At 38.1% G+C, this 25,088-nt stretch overlaps 1 protein-coding gene across 1 annotated transcript in view; it reads right to left on the bottom strand.

The window, feature by feature from the left end:
• The window catches only part of CYYR1 (cysteine/tyrosine-rich 1), a 206,039-nt gene that overhangs the window by 33,676 nt on the left and 147,275 nt on the right, over positions 1–25,088 (bottom strand). The window lies entirely within an intron of this gene.

Raw genomic sequence — 25,088 nt, 5'->3', positions numbered from 1 at the left:
TCCCAATGTAATATGTCTCCTGATCTCCTGACTGCTGGTACCAAGTGAGTGTATTGATAGTGGATGAAACTGTTGACAATTTAAATCTGTTCTCCATCTATTGGTCCAAAGGTAAGAAATATTGTATTCTTGACATTGATTTTGCAATCCATATTATAGGTTGCAGTGTTGAATCTTCTGCAGCAAATATTTCAAGCCCTCCTCACTTTCAGCAACCAAGGTTGTATCATCTGCATAACACTGGTTATTAATGAGTCTTCTTCCAATCCTGATGCCACATTCTTCTTCTTAAAGTCCAGCTTCTCTAATAATTTTCTCAGACTACAGATTGAAAAGGTATGGGCAAAGAATACAAATCTGATGTACACTTTTACATATTTTAAGCCATATAGTCATGTTCCATTACTCTACTTATACAATAGTCTCTTGACTGTTATTATAAGTTTCTCATGAGCACAATTAAGTGTTCTGGTATTCCTATTATTTCAGTGTTGTTGTTTTGTACTGTCGAGTTTGAGCCGACCCACAGTGGACCCTCCAGTGAGTTTTCAGAAGCAGTAAATTGGACAGAAGGAGATCGACCATCCTTCTCCCGCAGATCAGCTGGTGGGTTTGAACTGTGTTAGCCATCATTTATTATGATTGACACAGTAAAATGCTTTTGCATAGGCAATAAAGCTTAACAGACATTCTTTCAGTATTCTTTGCTTTCAGCTAGGATCCATCTGATGTCAGCAATCATATTCCTGGTGCCATGGCCTCTTCTAAAACTTGACTGAACTTCTGGAAGTTCTATGTCTATTTATTGTTCTAGCCATTTTTAAATGATCTTCAGTCATATTTTGCTCATATGTGATAATAATATTATCTGTTAGTCTCCTTATTTTGTTGGGACACCTTTCTTGGGGATGGGAACAAATATGGATCTCTCCCACTCAGTCAGCCAGGCAACTCTCCTTCAAAATTCCTGAAATAGTCTGATGAGCATGTCCAGGGCTGCATCTGTTATTTGAAACATATCTCATCAATTCTTGGGACCTTATTTTTTGTCAATTCCTTTATTGTAGCTTGAACTTCTTCCTTCCTGATCTTTGGCTCTTGATGTGCACTGGCAGAAGCCACCTCAGATAAAAGCGAGGAGGCATATTGTAGGTACACAGGAAAAGCCGTCGGGAGGAGGTGCTGGGGGAACACAGAGAGCGTGCTTCCCCTGGGCAGAGGGGAAGCCTGGAAGATCATATCATATTTTCTAAAATATCTGAGTGTCAGTCAGTTCTTTTTGGTATAATAATTCTGTGTGTTACCTCTATTTTGTTTTTTTTCCCCTTTCTTCTTTTATTAATTTTAATGAACTTTGGACTTCCATTCATTCATTGTTGCATTTTTCTCCCCGTCCACACCCCCACAATTCACTCTTCTCTTTGAGAAGTAAAATAAAAATTATTTCATTGTTATACAATACCTCCCCTGAAGTCAACCCCACTATGCAGCCTTCATTCTGGACTCGTGTCATGATAATAATATCTAATCATATATCGTTTTCAAATGGTTCTCTCCCTCACTTGTTGCAATGCAGTATGCATTATTTATTCCCTCTTTCTCAGTCACCCCTCAACCCCAATGTCAGTCTTGTTTTACAACAGTGGCACTATGACTGAGATATTTTACTCAGCATAATGTCCTCTAGGGTCATCCATTTTGTATAATATTTCATGAGCTCCTTGTTTTTCAATGCAGCATAGTATTCCATTGTGTGAATATACCGTAGCTTCTCTATCCAATCATTTGTTGATGGGCCCTTAGGTTGTTTCCAACTCCTTGCTATTGTGAACAAAGCCCTAATAAACATGGGTGTGCATATATCTGCTTGGGTGGCAATTATGGTCTCTTTGGGGTATATTCCAGAAGTGGAATTGCTGAGTCAAATGGTATTTCTATTTGCAACTTTTTGAGAAAGTCTCATACAGCCTTCCATAGTGTTTGCACCATTTTACACTCCCACCAACAGTGAATAAGGGTTCCAGTTTCTCCACAACCTCGCCAGCATTTGTTGCTTGCTGTTCTGTTAAATTTTGCTATTCTTACTGGGGTGAGGTGATCTCTCATAGTTGTTTTGATTTGCATCTCTCTGAGAGCTAGGTAACATTTCTTCATGTATTTGTTTTCCATTTAAATGTCTTCTTTGGTGAAGTGTCTGTTCATATGCTATGCCCATTTTTCAATTGGGTTATTTACCTTTGTCTTGTTGGTGTGCTCAATCTTGTTTTTGATGTTTCCTATATCATTCAAGATATTGCCCATAGCATCTAAGTATTGCAACTCAAGGCTTGAATTTGTTTTTTGGTTCTTTCAGCTTGAGAAATTATGAGTGAGCTCTTCCTCTTATTTTTCAATTCTAGAAATCTGCATATTCCATTATAATAGTTTGTTCTGTATTCTCAAGCTACCCTTTGAAATCTTCTGCTCACCTCTTCTATCTCAACAACTCTTGGCTTTTTTTCATTTCATGACATTTTAGTGCAATTTTCAAGGTCTCTTCTGACATCTATTTTGTTTTTTCTTCCTCCTCTGTCTTTGTAGAGACCTTTAGTTCTCTTCATGGATAATATCATCGATATCGTCTCATCTGATCTATCACTGATGTTCAATGTTACAAACTTTATAAAATGGTTTATAAATTCATGTGAGATACATTAAGATTATATTTTGGATCTCATGGGTTTGTCTTAATTTTCTTCAGCCTCAATGTGATCATCCACATGAGTAATTGGTCTGTTCAACAGTTTGGTACCTGCCTCGTTTTGACTGCTAATATAGATCATCTGTAAACATTCCCAAATTTCTCAGCTACTTCTTCTGGCATCTTGGTTTTCAATGATGTAGCAAATTATTCAGCTACTTTTACCAAAAAGTAGATGGTTGAACCAACCTAAATGTACCTTATAAACCAGGCCTCACAATCTGCTCCTGAAAGGTCACAGACTTGAAAACCCTATGGAACAGCTGTATTCTACACACAAAATTGCCATGTAGAAGAAGCAACTCAACAGTAACTCTCAACAATATTTGTATTTTTCAGAAGATATTTTCTAAGGCATTTTCCTACTCACTTAAGAATTCCAACAGACTCCTTTAAAACATGCATTTTCACTTTGTCATTAAATTATGAATGGGAATGTGAGACATATTTGTACGTGTTGCTATTACTAATTAAAGAATGAAAGTGTCTAGTAAGTTAATACATGCATAAATCTTTTCAAGACAAGAAGGCCTATTAAAGGAAATGATTTAAAATATGAAAACTAAAAATAATCCGCAAACTTCCTTTTGGTTATACTTTTCATGGCTAAGTGAGATTAGAGGGCTTAATCTATGTTCCAGAAATAATCAATAGACCAATTATTCAGGCAGTTTCCGAAGTATGGGCTATGAAAGCTATTAAGACATCAAATTGTGACATATTTATATTCATTAATTCTTATTTTAAATGGAGGAAAGGAGAAAATTCATCACATTTTGTTTCCTTATTGGCAATTCCAGAAAAAATGCCTGCTCTCAAGGTCAATAATAAAGTTGCAACTAATGTGTTAAATGAGCTCTTTAGATTAAATCATGATTTTAGTATTCTCAATCCTTTGATACCCATTAGTAATTGTAAATTAGTTATTTAAGAGACGATAAGTATAAAATTTATGGCATTACTCTGTTATTAATTAAAAGAAATAACAAACATATCTAAATCTTCTTGCATATGGATAATTTGGTTTACTCAACACTAGTAAACAGAAAAATCTTAAGAAATTTGGCAACATAAAATCCTCAAAAAATGTTTCAGATAATGTGTGTGTGTGTGTGTGTGTGTGTGTGTGTAAAAAATGTATGCAAGATTCATGTATTTTGCTTTCTTAAATTTATATTTCCCTCAGTGGTTACATGTTAGATAACTGTTGTTGTTATATGCCATTCAGTCACCTAAGACTAATAGTGACCCAATGTACAAGAGCTGTGACCCTTGTCCTATCCTGAGCCTGTCTCACTGTCTCCAACACACCTACTCCCATTACCCCAGTTAAGATGCCAATCCTCATTTGTGCTATCCCTCCACCCTTCCAAGCCTGATGTCCTTTTCTAAGGACTGGTCCCTCCTGGTTACATGCACAAAGAATGTCAGTCAGAGGTTTAGAACCCTTGCTTTCAAGGAGCAACTTGGTTTCACTCTCTTGAAACATACCAGTTTATTCTCTTGGAAGTCCATGGTATGTTCAACACTCTTCTCAAGAGTCACAACTCAAAGGCATCAATTCTTCTTCTATCATCCTTATTCATTGTGCAGCTCTCTGATGCATAGCAAGTAATTATAAAGGCCATGGCCTGGATCAGTTTCTAGACTGATATCACGTAGATAACTAGAACAATATTAAATCTAGGAAATGAATATTGCACAAACTATGTGTATAGTTTTATGTGCATTAGAGTTCCAAGAAGCCAAAGCTAAAGGAAGAAACCAACAAACCAAAGAGCTGAACAGAAAATTTCAAAAGGCAGCTTGGGATGACAAAGCAAGATACTATAATGAAATGTGCAGAGAGCTGGAGTCAGAAAATCAAAAGGGCTGGACTTGCTCAGCGTTTCTTAAGCTGAAGGAGTTGAAAAACAAATTCAAGCCACGGGTGGCAATACTTATGGATACTTTGGGTAGAATGTTAAATGATCCAAGAAGCATTAAAAGAAGATGGAAGGTGTACACAGAGTCACTGTATCAGAAATATAACATATGAGCAAGAGCCTGTGGTGATGAAGGAGGAAGTTCAAGTTGCTCTGAAGGAACTGGCAAAAATCAAGGCCCCAGGAGTTGATGGCAACCGACATATTTCAACAAACACAGTGCCCTGGATGTGCTCACTAAGTTGTGCCAAGAAATCTGGAGGCCAGTCAGCTGGCCATGACTGAAAAAGATCATTATTTGTTGCCATTCCAAAGAAAGGTGACCCAACAGAGAGCGGAAATCATCGAACAATATCATTAATATCACATGCAAGCAAGATTCTGCTGAAAATGATCCAAAAATGACTGGAGTAATATGTCAACAGAGAACTGCCAGATATACAGCCTGGATTTAGAAGAGGTCGTGGTACTAGGAATATTATTGCTAATATTAGATGGATCTTGGCGGAAAGCAAAGAATACCAGAAGAATGTCTATCTGTGCTTCATTGACTATGCAAAGGCCTTTGACTGTGTGGATCACAACAAGCTACGGCTGACTCTGAGAAAAATGGGAATCCAGAACATTTGATTTGGCTTAAGTGAAACCTATACTTGGACCAAGAGGTAGCCATCAGAATAGAGCAAGGAGAAACTACATGGTTCGCAATAGAGAAGGGGGTCCTCCACGTATGTATTTTGTCTCCATACCTTTTAACTCTGTATGCAGAACAGATCAAACAAGATGTTGGTCTATACGAAGAGGAATGCGGTGTCAGGGTTGGTGGAAGAGTCATCAACGACCTGTGTTATGCAGATGGCACAATCCTGCTTGATGAAACTGAGGAAGACCTGAAGCGCTTGCTGCAGAAGGTCAAAGATGGCAGCCTCCTATATGGATTGAAGCTCAACATCAAGAAAATAAAGTTTCCTACCACTGGGCCACCTTCATCACCATAGGCTCTTGCTCATATGTTATTTCATTAAATTCTTCTGTATCTGCCAATTCCTTTTGATACAATGACTCAGTATATTCCTTCCATCTTCTTTTAATACTTCCTGGATCATTTAATATTCTGCCTAAAGCATCCTTGATTATAGCAACTCTAGGTTTGAATTTGTTCTTCAGTTTCTTGAGCTTAAGAAATGCTGAACGAGTTTGGCCCTTTTGATCCTCCAACTCTAGCTCCTCGCACATTTCATCGTAATATTTTGCTTTGTCATTCCGAGCTGCCTTTTGGGATCTCCTGTTCAACTCTTTAGTATCTTGAATTCTTCCTTGTGCTTTGGCTTCTCTGTGCTCCAGTACAATCTTCAGAGTTTCCTCTGACACCCATTTTGGTCTTTTCTTCCTCTTCTGTCTTCGTAATGACCGTTAGCACTCTTCCTGGATGATACATTTGACATCCTCCTACAACTCATCTGGTCTTCGCTCATTAGTGCTTGCTGAAACTGAGGAGGACCTCATGCACTTGCTGCAGAGGGTCAAGGACTGCGGCCTTCAGTATGGACTGAGGATCAATGTCATGAAGACAAAGATTGTCACCACTGGACCAATTGGTAGCATCAGGATGGATGGCGAACAGATTGAGATTGTTCACAGATTCAGTTTGCTCAGCTCCCCGGTCAACACTCTAGGCTCCAGCAGCCAGGAAATAAAAAAAATGTATCGCAATGGGAAAGTCTGCTGTTAGGGACCTCTCTAAAGTACTCAAGAGCAACGGTATCTCTCTGGAGACTAAGGTGCACCTGATACAGGCCATGGTATTTGCATTCACTTGTTATGCATCACATAGTTGGACAATGACTAGAGAAGATAGAAGAATTGATGCCTTTGAGCTGTGGTGCTGGAGAAGAGTATTGAATGTACCATGGACTACCAATAAAACAAACAGATTCATCCTGGAGAGGGTTAAACCAAGCTACTCCTTGGAGGCAAGGATTCTGGGGCTTCGTCTGACATACTTTGGGCATGTTGCAAGGTGGGACAGGTACTTGGAGAGGGACATCATGCTTGGGAGGGTGGAGGGTCAGTACAAGACGGAAGACCCTCTATGAGATGGATTGATTCAGTGACTGGGGTAATCGGGATGGCAGATGTGTTGGAGACAGTGCGATTGGCACAGGATAGAGCAGGGTTTAGAGCTATTGTACATTGGGTCGCTATGATTTGTAAATGACTCGACTGCACACAATAACACAACAATCACTGGGCCATTGGCAGCATCTGTATGGATGGTGAAGAGATTGAGATAGTTAACAGTTTTAATTTGCTTGGTTCCACAGTCAACACTCTCAGTAACAGCAGTCAGGAAATCAGGAGACAAATTGCGTTGGGAAAGTCAGCTGTGAGAGACCTCTCAAGGGTACTGAAGAGCAATGATGTCAGGCTGGAGACTAAGGTGTGGCTGATCTGGGCTATAGTCTTTGCAAATATGTGCTATGCATCGGAGAGTTGCACAGTGACTAGGGATGATAGAAAGAAAATCGATCCCTTTGAGCTGTGGTGCTGGAGAAGAGTGTTGAATATATCATGGACTGCTATGAGAACAAACAGGTTTGTCCTGGAGAGGGTGAAGCCAGAATGCTCTTTGGAGTCAAGGATTCTGAAGCTTCATCTGACATATTTTGGTCATGTTGCAAGGAGAGACTGGTACTTGGGTGGACATCATGTCTGGGAGAGTGGAGGGATGGCACAGGAGAGGAAGACCCTTGATGAGATGGACTGATTCTTCTATTGGAGTTGTGAGAATGAGGGTGTCAGAGACAGCAAGTTTGGCACAGGATAGAGTAATATTTAGGGCTCTTGTACCTAGGGTCACTATGAGTTGCAAGCGACTCAACAGCACATAACAACCAGCACAATACAAAATTATTCCACCACCACTAAAGATTTCTCTTTTGTAATATTTTTTCTACCACTTCTTTATCAGTTTATACTGTGATTCTCATTATAATATAGAAAAATCAATTTCTTGTTTAATTGGGAAAGGAAAGAGGCCCTGTATAAGCAATTCTACTCTGAAAAAAACAAAACAAAACAACCCACCCAAAAAACTATACAGTCATAGTAATCAGCACAGCATGGTATTGGTACAACAACCAAGATACATCGGCTAGTAGACTAGAATTAAGAACCCCGAAATCAACCTATTTATTTATCATCAACCGGTATTTTGCAAGAAAAGCAAAACCCAATAATTAGAGAAGCAAGCCTCTTTAACAAATGGAACTGTCAAAATTGAACATTTACCTACAGAAAACTGAAAAAGGATTGACAACTTACCCCATACACAAAAACAAACTTAAAGAGGATTAAAGGCCTACAGGTAAAACCAAAATCCATGAAGGTCAAGAGACAAAACAGATACAAATTTAAGAGGTAGTCACCTTGAACATGTCCCATGACCTGAGACTGTCATCTTATCAATCTATGTCTGTAAAATACTTGACCTCAGCAGCAGGTGTTTTGAGTAGCTACATGTGCTTACTTATCTTAGTAAATTATTTGAATTCTGTCCTTTTTGTTAGTTCAACTGAAAACTCCATTTTCTCCAATAAACCTGCTACTTTGCTTTCAAAGTAAAGCATGGACTTTTGCTCTCAAGGTTTTAGGATAGTAGAAGAGGCGAGATTAAAGGACTTCTGGTAAAAGACTGGAAGGAGCATTTCCTGGGCCTAGCAAGATAGGTATTATTAGGTACTGTCAGGTATGACTTATATGGACCCTATGAACAAAAGATCTGAACCCTGTCCTATCCTGTGCCATGCTCACACTTCCTGACACCTTAGATCCCACTGCAGCAGTTACTGTGTCAATCTGCCAGATTAGAGGTCTTCTGCTCTTTCGTAGATTCTCTTCTACCTTTACAAGCATGATGTCCCTCTCAAAGGAATAGCTGCTCCTAGCAACATGCTGAAATTATGTGAGGCTATATTTTCTCCAAAATACATTTATGTTCTTTTGGAAATCCATAGGATATTCAATACTTTTCTCCAATACCACAGATCAAAGGCATCAATTCATCTCTGCCATCCTTATTCACTGTCCAGCTCTCAGACTGTAAAGACCATGGCCTGAATCAGATTCACGTTAGTTTTCAAACTGATTATCATAGTTCCTCAATAATTTGCAGAGGTCCATAACTTCTGACTTTCTCAATGCCATATGTATCCTGATTTCCTGACTGTTGGTACTAACAATGTTCATTGTGGATCCAAACAAAACAAACTCACTGACAACTTCAATCTTTTCTCCATCTGTCATGATCCATATTGGTCCAGTAGTAAGAATTTTCTTTTTCCAAATTGAGATATGATCCATTTGATTTTCTACTTCAAGTATTTCAAGTCTACCTTACTTTCAGCAAGTTAGTTTGTGTAATTTACACAAAGCATGTTATTGATGAATTTTCCTCTGATCTTCATGTTACATTCTTCTTCATAGAGTCCAGCTTCTCCAATAATTTGCTCAGCATAAAGACTGAATATGTATGGAGAGAGAATACAACTCTGATTCACTCCCATCTTAATCTGAAATCATGTAGTATTTCCTTGCCCTTTTCCCACAACAACCTGTTTATCTAGGTACGGATTTCGCATGAGCACAATTAAGCGCTCTGGGACTCCTGTTCTTCTCAATATTAGCCATAACTTGTTATGGTCCACACTGTCAAATGCCTTTTCATAGTCAATAATGCAGAAATAGATGTTATTTTGGTATTCTTTACTTTTGGCCAGTAACCATCTGACATTAGCAATGATATCCCTGGTTCCCCAGTCTTTTCTAATTCCTGCCTGAATTTTTGAAAAAGTCCTTATCTGTACACCATTCTAGCCATTTTTGAATGATCTTCAGCAGTATTTTGCTTGCATGTGATATTACTGACAGTATTCAATAGTTTTAACATTCTGTTGGATCACTTTTCTTGGTAATGGTAGTAAATATAGACCGTTTTCAATCAGTTGGCCAGATAGCTGTTCTCCAAATTTCCTGGCATAGATTGGTAAGTGCATCCAGGGCTGCATCTGTTAATTGAAACATGTCAGTTGGTTTTACATTGATTCCTAGGACCTTATTTTTTGCCAATGTCATCTGTGAAGCGTCAGCTTCCTCCTTCATTACCATTAGCTCTTGCTTATATGTTATTCCATAAATTTTTCATTATCAATCTGTTCTTTTTGGTACAGTGACTCTGTGTATTCCCTCCATCTTCTTTTGAGGCTCCCTGGATCATTCAACATGAGACTTGAGGCTTAAATTTGTTTTTCAGTTTTCTCAGCTTGAGAAATGCAGAGCAACTTCTTTCCTTCTTGCTCTCCAACTCCAGCTCTCTGATATCCCATTATAAAACTTTACTTTGCTTTCTTTAGCTGCACTTTGAAATCTTCTGTTCTGCTCCTTTGTTTCACCATATTTTCCCTTTGTATTGACTTCTCAATAATCTAATGAAATTTTCAGTCTCTTCTAATATCCATTTTTCTTGTTGCTTTTTCCTCTGTCTTTGAAATGACCTTTGGCTCTCTCTTTTTAAAATTTTTTTTATTGAGATTTCTAATGAAAGTTATAAAGAATTTGGATGTCCATTCATCCATTGTTGCACATTTTCCTTCCCCTCGCTCCCCTTTCCAGGTCGTTTTTCTCTTAAAAAAAAAACAAAACAACAACCTCTCTCATTGTTGCACAATTTTCACCATCCCCATTATACTTTGCTAAGCACTGTTATTCTGGACTATTGTCATGTAAATAATGCCTAATCATTTATTCTTTTTAAACAGTTCTTTCCCTCACCTGTTTCAATGCAGTGTACATTATTTATCCCATTTTTTCTTAGTTTCCCCCCAACCTATATGTCAGTCCTGTTTCATAACAGTGGCATTATGCAGTATTTGTCCTTTGCAGTATTTGTGATTGAGCTATTTCACTCAGTATAATGTCCTTCAGGGTCACCGGATTTCCATTCATTCATTGTTGCACTTTTCTCCCTGCCCAACCTCTCCCCATCCCCACTTTTCTCTTCTCTTTGAAAAGTAAAAGAAAAAAAATCTCAGTGTTACACAATCTCATCCCTCAAGTCCACTCCACTATGCAGTCTTCATTTTGAAAACTAAAGTGAAATTTTTTTCATTGTTATGTAACCCCTCCCCTCAAGTCCACTCCACTATGCAGCCTTCGTTCTGCACTCCTGTAGTTACACTAATACCTAATCACATATCCCTTTTAAACAGTTCTCTCCCTCTTCTGTTTGAATGCAGTACACATAATTCATCCCATCTTTCTAAGTATCCTCCCAAACCTGACGTCAGTTCCATTTTACAACAGTAGCACTATACACTATTTGTCCTTTTGTGACTGAGATATTTCACTCAGCATAATGTCCTTCAGGGTCACCCATTTTGAATAATATTTCATGAGTTCCTTGTTTTTCAATGCAGCATAGTGTTCCATTGTGTGAATATACCACAGCTTCTCTATCCATTTGTTTGTTGAAGGACACTTTCCAACTCTTTGATATTGTGAACAAAGCCAGGATAAAAATGGGTGTGACTATATCTGCTTGGGTGGGGGTTATGGTTTCTTTGGGGAATATTCCCAGTAGTGGAATTGCTAGGTCAAATGATATTTCTATTTGCAACTTTCTGAGAACGTGCCATACTATCTACCATAATCAACAGTGAATAAAGTTCCAATTTCTCCACAACCTCACCAACATTTGCTGTTTGTTGTTCTGTTCAACTCTGCTATTGTTATTGGGGTGAGATTATAGTTATTTTTATTTGCATCTCTCTTAGAGCTAAGAATTTTGAACACTTCTTCATGTGTTTCTTCGGATCTGAATGTCTTCTCTGGTGAAGTCTCTGCTCATATCCTGTGCCCCTTTTATGATTGGGTTGTGCACCTTTATATTTTTGTGGTGCTGGAGTATTCTATAAATTCTAAGTCCCTTATCAGACATGTCATTACCAAATATGTTTTCCCAGTTAGTGGGTTTCCTTTCTACCCTGTTGGAGAAGTAAAAAGACCTAAGAGTCTTTTGTTTAAAATTATTAGGACCTGATAGGCTAGTCTTTGTGATTAACAGTCAATTGGGCCTTCAGGCCTGCAGCCTTTTGGGTGTGATGTGAAGCCTGCTTCGCAATTTGTGGTACAAAAATAAATTATCAATTTATTGTATTTGGGGAATACATTGTTCTAATTTGTAAAGAACCTGTTAGTTTGCTTTACTGAAGTAACTTATGAGTTGCTGTGAATCTGAAAAGTATGCTACCAGTGTGTCAATGTTGCAAGTATTACCCATGGTGGACAGGTTTTAGTAGAGCTCTCAGATTAAAACTGACTAGGAAGTAGGAATAGCCATGCACTTCTTAAATAACAGGTTTTTGAAAATCCTATGAACAGTAGAGGGACATAGATAGCAATAGTATTAGAGGTAGAGTCTGTGAATATATTACTAGAAAACTATGTTATTGTTGTTAAGTGCCATTGAGTCGCAGGTGACTCATAGCAACCCTTTGAAGGAGAGTCCTCGATGCTTGGGTGCCTTTCATCCTCTCCAGGTTCATAGGGTTTCCAGAGGCAAGCTATTACGGAAGTAGATGCCACTCTTTCTTCCAAACTTGTTTTAATTGGAGAGCTCCACCCCACTTTCTGTCTGCATTGGGTAACAGACCACTAACGCATTTGACACATCAGTGTCACAGTAGTCTTACCAAATAATTTTCATATTATTTGGTGTGAAATACTTATGCTGTATATATGATTTTCTCATTAAATATATATAGTTGTTGTTATGTACCTTTGAGAAGGAATCAATGCATAACTGACCCTCCAGCAGGTTCTCAGAGGCAGTAAATCTCGTGGGAGGAGGACTGCCCATCTTTCTTCTATGGAACAGCTTTAAACTGCATGCTTTGAATTGACAGCACAGCATCTTACCACTAGACCACCAGAGCTCCCTTTTTAGGTGCAGTTAAGTTAGCACTAACTAACAATAATCTGTATGTTTATTCTTTGCACCATCTTCCCAATCTCTGCTGTGTTTTAAAGCAATTATTGCAGGTGCTGTGTCAACCCAACTCATTATGGTTTTTAAACATAATTTAAAATCAGATATAACTAAGATTTTTATTTTGTTTTCCTCTGCCTTTCACAACTTTTTCTCAATATTTTGTTGCTATTTGAATCTACTAGCCTTTCTTCTGGAGAATGAGGAGACAGTCTGCTTCCCTTAAGATTTACAGGTTTGTAATCAGCATTATAGCAGTTTAGTTTTCACTTTGGGGCTTTCTATCTTCAAAGAGCCTTCAATATGGATTATATCTAAACATCAAGCAAACGCAAATCATCACCACTGGAAAATAGGCAATATCATGGTACATATGGAAAAGATTAAAATTGTTAACAATTTCAATTTATTTTCAACACACATAGCTGCAGTAGTTTAGAAATCAAAAAGATGGGTTGCACTTGGGAAATCTACTGTTAAGAACCTTTCTAAAATTCCAAAGAGCAAAGGTTTCAATTTAAAGACTAAAGTGTGCGTGATCTAAACCTTAGTATTTTTAACTGTTTCCTATAGATCTCAATGTCGGATGATAAAAATGGACAACAGAAGGAGAATCGATGTCTTTGAATTGTGGTATTGGAAGTTCTGAATATCCCGCATATCACCCAAATAGCACACATACACATCTTGGAGGCATTGCAACCAGGCCACTCCTTAGAGGTACTGTGAATCTTTCACTCACATACTTTGGAGATATTCTCAGGGAAAGGATATCATGATGGTAAAGTTGGAGGACAAGAAACAGAGACAGTGACCCTCAATAAGATAGACTGACACAGTGACTGTAATATGTTGGAAATCATAAGGCTGGCATAGATTTATGGTTCATAGGGTCACTCTAAGTCAGTTGATTAGACAGCACATAACAACACCAATTTTATCTTTGGAATTATAAAATTAGAAATTAAGGATTCTCTGAATGAATACTGAAGTAACCACCATAAAAAAGATAATTGTCTACATCAGTATTTTTTCTTTATGGTTTCCTTGGATAACAAATCTTTTTTTAAAAAAAAAATTATAAACAGTCATTCATATACATTGTCTTTCATTCACACACACGTTATTTTACACAATAATTCATATACATTGTATGTTAATAATTGATTACTAATGATCCATACCTTATATCACCCCATCTCATCAAGTCCCCATTAGACTTTTCCGATTCCTTTACCACTCTCTCCATCTGCCCACTAATTTCTGCTGTCCTACTGATTTTCTCCCCCTCCCTCTTTTTTCATCCCCTTTATTACCTTTTCCCTTCCTCTTTTGAACACTTATACATGTCCTGTTTCTGAGTGCTAATTACAATATGTGCTAATAGCTGTATTGTCCTTATGTTGATTCTTCACAGGTTTAGCCTCCATTGTCCTTTACAATGTTCATTGCCTATAATTCTATTTCTGTTGGCCTCATCCCTACTCTTGTTACCCTCCTTTTCTCACAGCAGTGATTTAGTAAAGAACTCTTTATATAGCTAAGTAGGCACATAAACAAAAATTCCTCCAAAACGAACTGTGGAGTCAGTTCAAATTCATAGTCATTCTCTATGGTGTTTCTAAGGCTTTAAGTCTTTATTAAATGAGTCTTTATTAAATGAGACTGTCAATCTTTTTCTTAATGAAAAAGTGGAGTATTCTAATTGCTGGCCTTTCAGTTAGCAGTACAACACCATAGATATCTAAAATAAAGATTCTATCTTTCAGATGTTCTTAAGGGTAGCCTTTTCATGTGACATAGTTCTGGAAAACTGATTGTATTTAAAAGCATTTTATAGCATCTCTCAGGAAACTTTATTATAACATGGCTAAGATAGGCTTAGTGACACTTTATTTTATTTATTTATTTTTACCTAACCCTCTTTCCTGTTTTCTAGAATAGGATGTAATGACTGAACTTTGGTCTTCATGTTGGGCCATGAGGATAAGGCTGTACTTTAGAGACGGAGGAGAGATGATTTGCTGAGGTAGTGTGGATTTCTAATATATATATATATAATCAGCCTTGAGTTCCTATCTCTGGATTTCCTTTATATGAGAGAAAATAAACTAGTTACTTGTGTGCATGTGTATGTAAGAGAGAGAGGGGGAGCTTGAGAGAAAGATAGTCTGCCTGACCCAATCATACTTGATACAAGTCTTTTACCAAGATCATCACAAAGCATAAGTAAAAAGCAAACTTCAACGTGGAAAATATTGTTGTTGTGTTGTTGGCTGTCTTCAAGTCAAGCACAACTCATAGCAAATCTATGAACAGAAGTCCCAAAGCCCGTCCACAACTATCAACATATTAAGAAGCATATTAAGGAGCTTTCAGGTACTCTGATATTCCTAGAAAATTTCCTAAAAAACATGCTAGTACAAAGAAAGGATGAGAGTGAACCCAATTTAGTTTAAACTAGGATCATTCATCTTACATTGAAGTCAATTTTATGACTCAGTGATAGGCCTTCATAAAAGGTCCTGAATGTGTTGCAAACTAAGGTGACCTATACACTAATACTTTATCACTATATTCCAGTGGTAGATAATTTGATTGATGAAGAAAGTAAAACTAATTCATGCCAAAAGTACTTTGGAGAACTGGTTGGGTTGCACTTCCCGACCACTGATCAAATGTACTGAACACGAGCCAAATCCTCTTTGATTTTATGCCAATATTCTCCCATAAACTGAGTTCAATGAAAACCAAGTTCAACTATTAAATAATATTAATAATAGTAACTCAATATGTTGTTCTACCTTGCCATATGATTTCATATATATTATAAAAAGGTAGATGTTATTTTTACTTAGGGAAACAAGATAATTCCTTGAACTTTAGTATTTACCTGTTGACTGTATAGATTCTAAATGCTGTTATTAAATTAGCTGCCATTACAGTTTTGAGATATCATAATATACTGAATGCCTAAAAGTAAATGCAGTGTTCATAGTTACCAAGTTTCTAGAACCTTCTGTTGCAGTTAGAGAAAAAAAAATTAGTTCATTTTATTAAGAGTAACATTTGAAAATCAGCATTGAGTCATAGTTAAGTAGGCTTAATCTTCAAGTTACTTTGTTTCTTAGTGCTACTGTGGCATCCATCTCACTATCACAACTAGGTGTCTTTAGCACCTATCTGAGTGGCTAGACATCCAAATTCAGGACATTGATTTTAAAGGAAGAATCACTCTCTTTCAGCTCTGGGGAAAGATTTTTGCCCCTTTGAGCTTCTGCTACTTGATTACATGGATCTTCAATTGGCATATGCCTTTCCCGTTTTGTCTTTACTAATATATATATATCCTCTTTATTATAGTTATTATTATTATACTAGTTCATTTTAAAAATTCAAATACATTGTTTTTCACACCAGTTCCTTCCTATTTCCCTAAACTCTCTCCCATCAAGTTGTGCAACTCCATGATTAATTAAACACATATACACAAACCCCCCCCCCCAAACTCCTCTGCTTCTACTCCCCTGCTTGGAGTCTCATGCTCACTCTATAGGAATGGTTTTATACAGTATTTGTCCTGTGGGACTGAGCTAGTTCACTCATCATGATGCTTTCCAGTGCCTCCCAAGTTAGGTAATAATTTACAAAATCATTGTTCCTGCGTGCTGTGTAGTATTCTATTGTGGGAATGTACCATAATTTCTCAATCCATTTGATTGTGGTTGGACATTTGAGCTGTTTCCATGTTCTTAGGATGGTGAATAACACTGCTATGAACATTGGTTTATAAGTTTCTGTTTGTGCCTCAGTTCTCATTTTCTCAGAGTATATTTCAAGCAGTAGAATAGCTGGGTCATATGGAAATTTTATATTTCAGAAGTAATTAGGTATATGTCATATCATATGCTGATGTGGCTACAGTAACATGACAAAGAAAACCTTCCTCTTTAGTGGAATTACACTCCCTTGTGATAACTCACACACTCATGATAACTTATATTAACACAATATCATGGAGGAGAACTGCTGTGTAAAATTTTCAAGGCTTTATGGAAGCAGACAACCATATATTTCAAGGACCAGCTGGTGGGTTCAAACTGCTGAACTTCTGGTTAGCAGATAAATGTTATTTATAGGATACTAATACATATTTTTGAGGTGGAAGTGGAACACAATCTATACTACAAGTCATACTTTAAAAATATGTATTTATTCCTTAGTCACTATGCTCTTAATGCTAAACAGTTGCCAATAGATAGCAACATTCATCAATTTCTTTATTAAACATATCCTAAATATCTACTACATAGTAGTTGCTATAGGACTGCCCATCTTTCTTCTGCAGAGTGACTGGTGGATTTGAATCAGTCTTTTGGTTGTCAGGTAAACATGCAAGATACTATGCCACCATGGCTTATAATTTATACTATGGTGGTGGTATTATGTGCCTTTGAGTCAAGTACGGTTCATTGTGACCCTGTGAACAACAGTCCTGAATTCTGTCCTATCCTCATCATCTCTTACATAATTGAATTCATTGCTGCAGTCACCGTGTCAATCCATCTCATTGAGCATCTTCCTCTCTTTTGCTGACCTTCCACCTTTCCTTACATGATGTCCCATTCCAAGATACTCACTTCTACTAACATGCCCAAAGTATGTGAGAAGTGTCACCATCCTCACTTCCAATGAGCACTTTGGCTGTCTACTCTAAACTGTTTCTATTTGTTCTTGTGGCAGTCTATAGGATACTTAATACTCTTCTTCAACACCACATTTCAAAGGTATCAATTTTTCTTCATTCTTAATTGTCCTGCTCCCAGACACATTCCAAGTGATTGAAAATACCATGGCTTGACTCAGGTGTACTGTAGTCTTCAAACTGACGCAAGTGCTCCTCAATATTTTTGAGAGGTCCCCACAGGAGATTTTTCCAATGCAATGTATTTTTTGGCTTCTTGCCTGCTGGCGCAAGGGTATTAATATGGATATAAGTAAGATGAGATTGTTGACATTTTCAAACTTTTTTCCATCTGTCACATGTTGCTTATCAGTCCAAGGTTGAGGATTTTTGTCTTCCTAAAGTTGAGATGTAATCCATATTGAAGGTCATAGTCTTGAATCTTCTGTTGTATTTAAAGTTCTTACTTTCAGTGAGTGATGTTATAGTACCTGCATAACACTGGTTGGTGCCAAGTCTTCCTCTTATCCTAATGCCACATTTTTCTTTGTAGAGTCCAGCTTCTCAAATGGCTAGTTCAGCAAACAGATTGGATAGATATGGAGAAAGATATAGCCCTGATATATACCTTTGTTTATTTTAAAACATGCAGAGTGCTATCAAGTTGCCTGTGGCTTATAGTGACTCAATGTAAAACAGATCTGAACCTTGCTTTATCCATCAGTTGTCTGCCAGTTTGTAGTGGTTTGCATGTTGCGGTGATACTGGAAGCTGTGTTACTGGTATTTAAAATATCAGCAGGGTGACCCATGGTGGACAGGTTACAGAGGAACTTTCGAACTGAGACAGACTAAAAAGCATAACTGGCCATCTACTTCTGAAATAATAAGCCTTCAAAAACTCTATGGACAAAGAAAGAGCATTTCTACTACAGAGCTAGTTAAATTTCAAGAGAAGGACTTGCAGTCATCTCTGTCTATGCAACAGATGTTTACAGAGTCTCCTCACTAAGCCAAGTCTGCTACTAAGCACTAGGGATGAAAGAGCCCAGATGAGAAATGAAGAAGGAGAGGAGAGAAGGGATTTCTGGACGACTGAAGCACTATGACCTGATAACGATTGAATTAGAGCACACTGAGAGATAGAGAGGTAAAAGATCTTCCATGTGGGTGACTGAACAGTAGATAGACCATGAAAATGTGCTGGAATAAAAAAGTAAGCAAAACATGCATTCAGAAACTAGATTTAAATACACAGAGCTACTGTCCTCAAATTCTCTTGCATTCCAAACCTAAAAATTTCCCCATTTTGTATAGACATTGTACTCTCATCTGACATAGTTTCCCTGTTGAAGTCACCTTTGCTGAGACTTCTCTCTGAGAAATTGCTCATCACAATTACCTGAGATTAAGCTTTCTTTTCTTTCTGAACCTTTTAAATAATGTTTTTGAATAATAAAAAAAATAATTACCACAGATCAGTTTTTTTAATGGTGATTATATGTATTTCTATTAAAAGTTCATTTGTTGAGATATTAGACTTGAATATCCCCGAGACTTAAGAAACAAAATTTGATTATGAGAAATTAAAAAAGACTGTGCCCTTTTTCTATCAAGTCCAGGACAGAAAGGTTCACATAAATACGGAGGCTCCGACAGTTATAACATGAGCAGAACAACAGCTGCTTCTCCAGGTCTAGACCTTTAAAGATTGATAAAGGTTCCCACAGGACCCTGGAGGTTGTAAACCTTTCCAAATTAACTGTGGAAGCAGGAAATAAACCTCCATGTTGTAATGGACTCCTGGCAGTGGCCTACGTGCTGCCTAATACAGGATCTTTGCTAGTGGCTCTGGCCAGGGTTTTAATTATACATCATGAGTTGGCCCACCCATGCAAAGAACAGCAATTCTCTTTCCAGACCAGAGTTAAGTCCCCAGCCCCTGGCTAACAGAAACCTGCAATTGATCACCATCAGCTGCAGAGGTGTCACCTAGCTCTACCAGTGATTTGCCCAGCTCTGATATTTATTATCTGCACAAACTCTTACAGCCCAGAGCTGCCTGGACCAAACAGCTGCTACCTGATTACAGCTCTCTGGAGGGTCTGCTCACCACTTCACCTGTGCCAGCTTAGTGCACTTGATTGGAGCTGTCACACGCTAGCTTCCCCTTAGGATTGAGCATCATACTCATTCTGATGACTTTCAAAAGCACTCTCCAGTGACTCATTCTCAGCTGACACTGTGGTTGTGTTTTCTTTTTTGTGTTCTTGGTTTTTTTTGTGGTATACACACACACACACACACACACACAGATCTTCCACTAGCTTCTGAGCTTTGTGTCTTAACAATTATCCATTAAAGCAACAACTAAATTTCAACCTTGTCTGAAGCTATAGATACGATCCCAAAGGAGTAATATGCCTAGCTCAGCATAGGGGCCAACCTCAGGATGAGTACATATGGCCCAGGTGAATGTGACTGCGGTTGGTACAGCTTATGTCCAGTGCCTAACCACAGGCCTTCATTGTGTAACCAGCAGGGAGCTCCCTGGGGGAAAGAGAGGGACCGGGTAAAGGAGCAGAGAGAGAGAAAGGGTAGGCAGATAACGACATGCAAGGTAAACTACAACTCTGCATACTTAGCTTTATTGAGATTTTAGGTCCAAGTCAGACTACATAAATATGACAAGGATTGATAAACAACTAAGGGTAAAATTCTCCTTAAAAGCAAGGTTGGCAACAGTTAATTTCACATGTTATCAGGAGGGGCAAGTCCTTGGGAAAAGGTGTCATGCTTGGTAGAAGGTCAGCATGAAAGAAGACTATCTAGGAAATGGATTGGCACAAACTTTGTCTCCAACAATAGACTTAAAAGCAGAGACTACGAGGTGAAGAACAGGGCTATATTTTACTCTGTTGTACATCTAGGCACCATTAGTTAAAGAAGATTGAATGGTGCTTAAAATCATAACAACAAGGGCAGATATTCACAGTGACGTTATCGGACAGGGAAAAACTATCTTATTTAGATTCCAAAGGCTATAATTTCCTATGGAAGCCTACTGCCTAATCTTTCTCCCTTGGATCAGCTGGGGGATGGGAACAACTGACATTTTGATGAGCAGACCAAATCATTTAACTTCTATCATGAGATCACTACAAATCAGGATCAACTTGATGACAGTGGGTTAGTAGTTAATTAGTTAAAGGCAGAGAGAGATGAATGCCCCCACAATTCACTTCTACTCATCTAAATGGATAAGCAGTGCCACAGAGGCAGCAAGGTGAGTTTGAAGGTGTGGGCTAGAGAATTTCAATTTGCCATCTGCTCTGGAATATTTATTTTATTTTTTAAAAAAATCATCTACTTTCTCTTATTGTTATGACAGGAGTCCAGAATGAAGGTAGGTAGCATAGTGGAGTGGACTTGGGAAAGAGGGATTGAATAACAATGAAAGATTGTTTTCTTTTACTTTCCAAAAAGAAAAGCGAATTAGGAGGAGGGGGGGGCAGGCATAAAAGTGTAACAATGAATGAATGGAAATCCAAAGTTTCTGTAAACTTTCATTAAGATAAATTTAAAATAAAAAATATATAATTTCAAGGTCAGAGTGAATAATAAATGCAACATCAAACATTTTTTAATGTCTACATTAGATACAATGTAGAAGACAAAGAAAAGATATATGGAAGATGTACACATATATGCATATTGTTAGAATACACAGTATTGAGCATAAATGGGGGGGCAGAGATTGAATAAGAGCGTACAGTACAGAGCCCAGTCCAAATGTGTTCCTGTGTGTGTGTGGTATATGTCAGTGTGCGTGGGAGTACAAACAGAAAGGGGATGTAGGTGCTTGTGTGGGAAAGAAACAGAAAAAGAGAAAATGAGTGAGACATTCTTTGTGCATCCTTATGAGGTGCCAGAGGATTGTTTTCTAAAGAAAGTAATTCTTCCTGTTCCTTAAAGCAAGGCAATTGTTGCTCATTGGTTTAGAGTCACCTAAGACCCACCATAACCCCATGTACAACAGAACCAAACCTTTTTCTGGTCCTGTGCTAGTATCATGATTATTAATGTTCTTGAGCCGATTGTTGTGACCACTATATTTTAATGGACTTCCAACTGAGCAGCTTGTTTTCCAGTACTCTACTGGACAGTATTCTGTTGTGATTAATAAGGGTTTCATTCATTAATTTTTAGAAGTGAATCATCAGGTGTTTCTTCCTAGTCTTAGTCTGGAAGTTCTGTTGAAACGTGTCTTCCTAGTCTTGGTCTTGAAATTCTGTTGCAACCTGCTAAGCTGATGATAGTTGAAGTACAATGAACTAGTTTCTAGTATCATAGTACACACAAGCCATCACTATCTGACAAGCTGGCTAATAGCTCTTGCAAAGAAGATTGCTGTTGTTGTGTATAAGCTGGAACCGACCCAGAACTGACTCTCCCACAGGTTTTCAAATGCAGTAAATCACATGGGAGGAGATTGTCCATCTTCTGTGGAGCAACATGTGGATTCAAACTGCACACCTTTGGAGTGGCATCACAATTCCTTGCCATTGAGTTAGTGGTTTGTATCCACCAGAAACTTCAAGGGAGAAAAACAAGCAACCTCTTCCTATGTGATTTACAGTCTTGGGAACCTGTGGGAGGGTGGGCTATGAATCAGTTTTGACTTGATGGCAACACAAACTTTAAGCCTAAACTTTATAGCACATATAGACAAGAAGTTTGTTTACTTTAATTGTATCATCAATAAAGTCTTAACTTTCCTTCTGTGAAAGTAAAGCCCTTAAAGGGTGTAAAATATAAAATGGAAAACAATAGTCTTTTAAGTTATTTTCAGATGACTTTATGAAGTTTGATCTTCTGATCTAGGTCTTTGCACAGTCAGACTCTAATTGCATCAGGTGATGCCTAAGGTTCCTTTCAGTTTCCCAAGCACCACAACTAATTAGCAGACATTCCTTTTTAATACTGCAGCTGTAACAGGTCAAGAAAGGGAAATAAAGCAGAGGGGGAGATCGAAATTTAATGAACATTGGAAAAAGATCAGAACTGAGTTAGATTTCAGTGTGATGATTAATCACAGTTCGCCTGGGAGGGGTGAAGGCTATGAATAATAGTTAATTATAATTGAAGCTATATTTATTTACACAGTTCTTTCCTTCAACACCACCTTTCAGTTTTGAAGTGGAAAAAAATCCATTTTTTAATTATTCATCAATATAAGCAGCAATCTCAAACATAAAGAGATGTAATAAGCATCCAGGTGGCATTTTAGATTTTTATACAAGGAATTATAATTACAAGGACTTATTTCTATTACCTAGCACGCTGTTAATATTGTTTTACATCTTTAAACAGATGAAACTATAGCTTAATTTCAAAGCTCTTGGCAAGCATGTGACAGGACGAAGTAGTTGGTGTGGAAAACATTTTGCATTATTTTTTAATATTTATTTGTGGAATAAGAGATAGTAAATATCAGATGGTCTATGTGTCCTTAGAGAAACAGCTTAGGTGACCATTTGGATGGTGCACTGTACTGTTGACATTCAATCCTCCAGTAAACTACTCATTCTTACAGTCATCCTACCTGCAGGGAGGGAATAAGGATAGGGTCATGTCTGTTAGAGTGATAATATGCTACAAATCTGCCTCTTTTGTATGTTGTACATGTCAAGCCCACTTCATCTGTTTCATATGTTAGACAGGCAAAGAGGAGCAGGAGGAAATAGGAATATCAGGGGCTGTCAGAAGGATGACCAAATCTGTCTTTGAAGTAGTTCAGCCAGATACTTCTTAGAATGGAGGATGATGAGACTGTGTCTGCTTATTTTGACACATTGTTAGGAGGCACCAAAAACTGGAGAGAGACACCATGATTGGTAAGGCAGAAGGTCAGTGAAACAGAAAGAAATCTTCAGTGAGGTGAATCGACACAATGGCTGAAACAGCTCAAACACAGCATCTATTGTTTGACACATGGCATGTCTTAGTCTACTGTACACAACAGATTTCCATGCTGGAACTGACTCAATGGCACTCAATGGAACTCAATGGAAAAAGAAAATAGAGACAACAAAACAAAAACCTCAAATTCATCAGCAAATAAGGAAAATTGTTATCTGTATATTTTTTTTAAATTTTCAATTCTTTTTTAAATACTTTTGCTTACAAAGTTTGTATACATTGTGTTTCACACTATTCTTTATTCACACTGTGCTTCATGCAATCATTCCCATGCATTATGCTTTAAAAAATTAATCACCATTGGACTATATCCATCATAACCCTGTCTTTATGTCCCTGCCAGATCTTTCCCACTTCCTTTATTCTCTCCATCCACCTACCAAATTATGCAACCCTATGATTTTGCTCTGTTTTTCTCTAGATCAGGAAAGATTAAGGATTCATCTCATAAAAGTAATGGTGATTGAAGGGAGCTCTGGTGGCCTAGTGGCAGGAAGCTGCACAGCAATCCCAGATGAGCGCAGTTCAAATCCACCAGATGCTCTGCTGGAGAAGGAGGGACAATCACCTCCTGTACCAGTCAGATCTGATATGACAGTACACACACAAGCAAAAAAAAAGTAACGGTGATTGAGTTCCAACAAACTCCAAGAGAAGTTAGTTCCAACAAGTAGACATACTGCACCAAGAAAGTGAGATAATTTTCTTCAGCTGCCAGTCAAATAATTCATCTGAGGAAGATGAGTGGTGGCAGCAACACTGTGATCAAGACTGCAAAGACTTCTCAAATACCAACCTTTCTCAGTTGAGTGAGATAAGACTGTTTCATAAGGACACATACTGCGTAAGACTGCTATTGTAAAAATAGAAACTGAGAAGGTGTGTAAAAATATTCAAAAGGGGGGAGAAAAAGGAAGAAAGGGGTAGGAAAAAGTGAAGGAGGAAACGGCTTAGGACAGCAGAGCTCATTTGGTGAATGGGGGGTGTGTGTGAAGGAATAAGAATAATTCAAATCAGTGGAGAGTTGGAAAGACGACATAACAGCAGGCCTGCTGTTGGTTGCCGTTGAGTGGAGTACGACTCATAGTGACCCTATGAACAAAATGCCTGAATCCTTTCTATAACTATTGTCATTTCTCCAAGTTCGTAGAGTTTCCAGAGACATGTGATTATACAGGCCTAGATCCATAATAATTAGTTATATAAGATGTTGTTGTTGTTGTTATGTGCCTAGTCACTTGCGATGTACAAGAGCCCTAAACAACCGTTCTATCCTGTGCCAACCTAGCCATCCCAAACACACTTATTCCCACCACTCCAGTCACAGAATCGATCCATTTCATCAAAGGTCTTCCTCTTCTTTGCCGCCCTCCACTCTGCCGAGCATGATGTCCCTCTCCAAGGACCAGTCCCTCCTTGCAATATGCCCAAAGTATGTCAGACAAAGCTTCAGAATCCTTGACTCCAAGGAGCACTCCGGCTTCACCTTCTCCAGTGCAAACGTGTTTGTTCTCCTAGCAGTCCATGGTATATTCAGTACTCTTCTCCAGAACAGCAGCTCAAAGGCATCAATTCTCTTTCTATCATCCCTATTCCCTGTCTAACTCTCCGATGCGTAGCACATAATTGTGAAGACTAGAGCCCGGATCAGGAGAACCTTAGTCTTCAGCCTGACATCTTGCTCTTCAGTGCTCTTGAGAGGTCCCTCACAGCT

The sequence above is a fragment of the Elephantulus edwardii genome, unplaced genomic scaffold, assembly GCF_000299155.1.
Source record: "Elephantulus edwardii isolate Elephantulus edwardi_28Jun2011 unplaced genomic scaffold, EleEdw1.0 scaffold00180, whole genome shotgun sequence".
In the NCBI taxonomy this organism is placed as follows: Eukaryota; Metazoa; Chordata; class Mammalia; order Macroscelidea; family Macroscelididae; genus Elephantulus; species Elephantulus edwardii.
The sequence above is the reverse complement of the archived record's forward strand: the minus strand, read 5'-3'. Positions and strand labels throughout refer to the sequence as shown.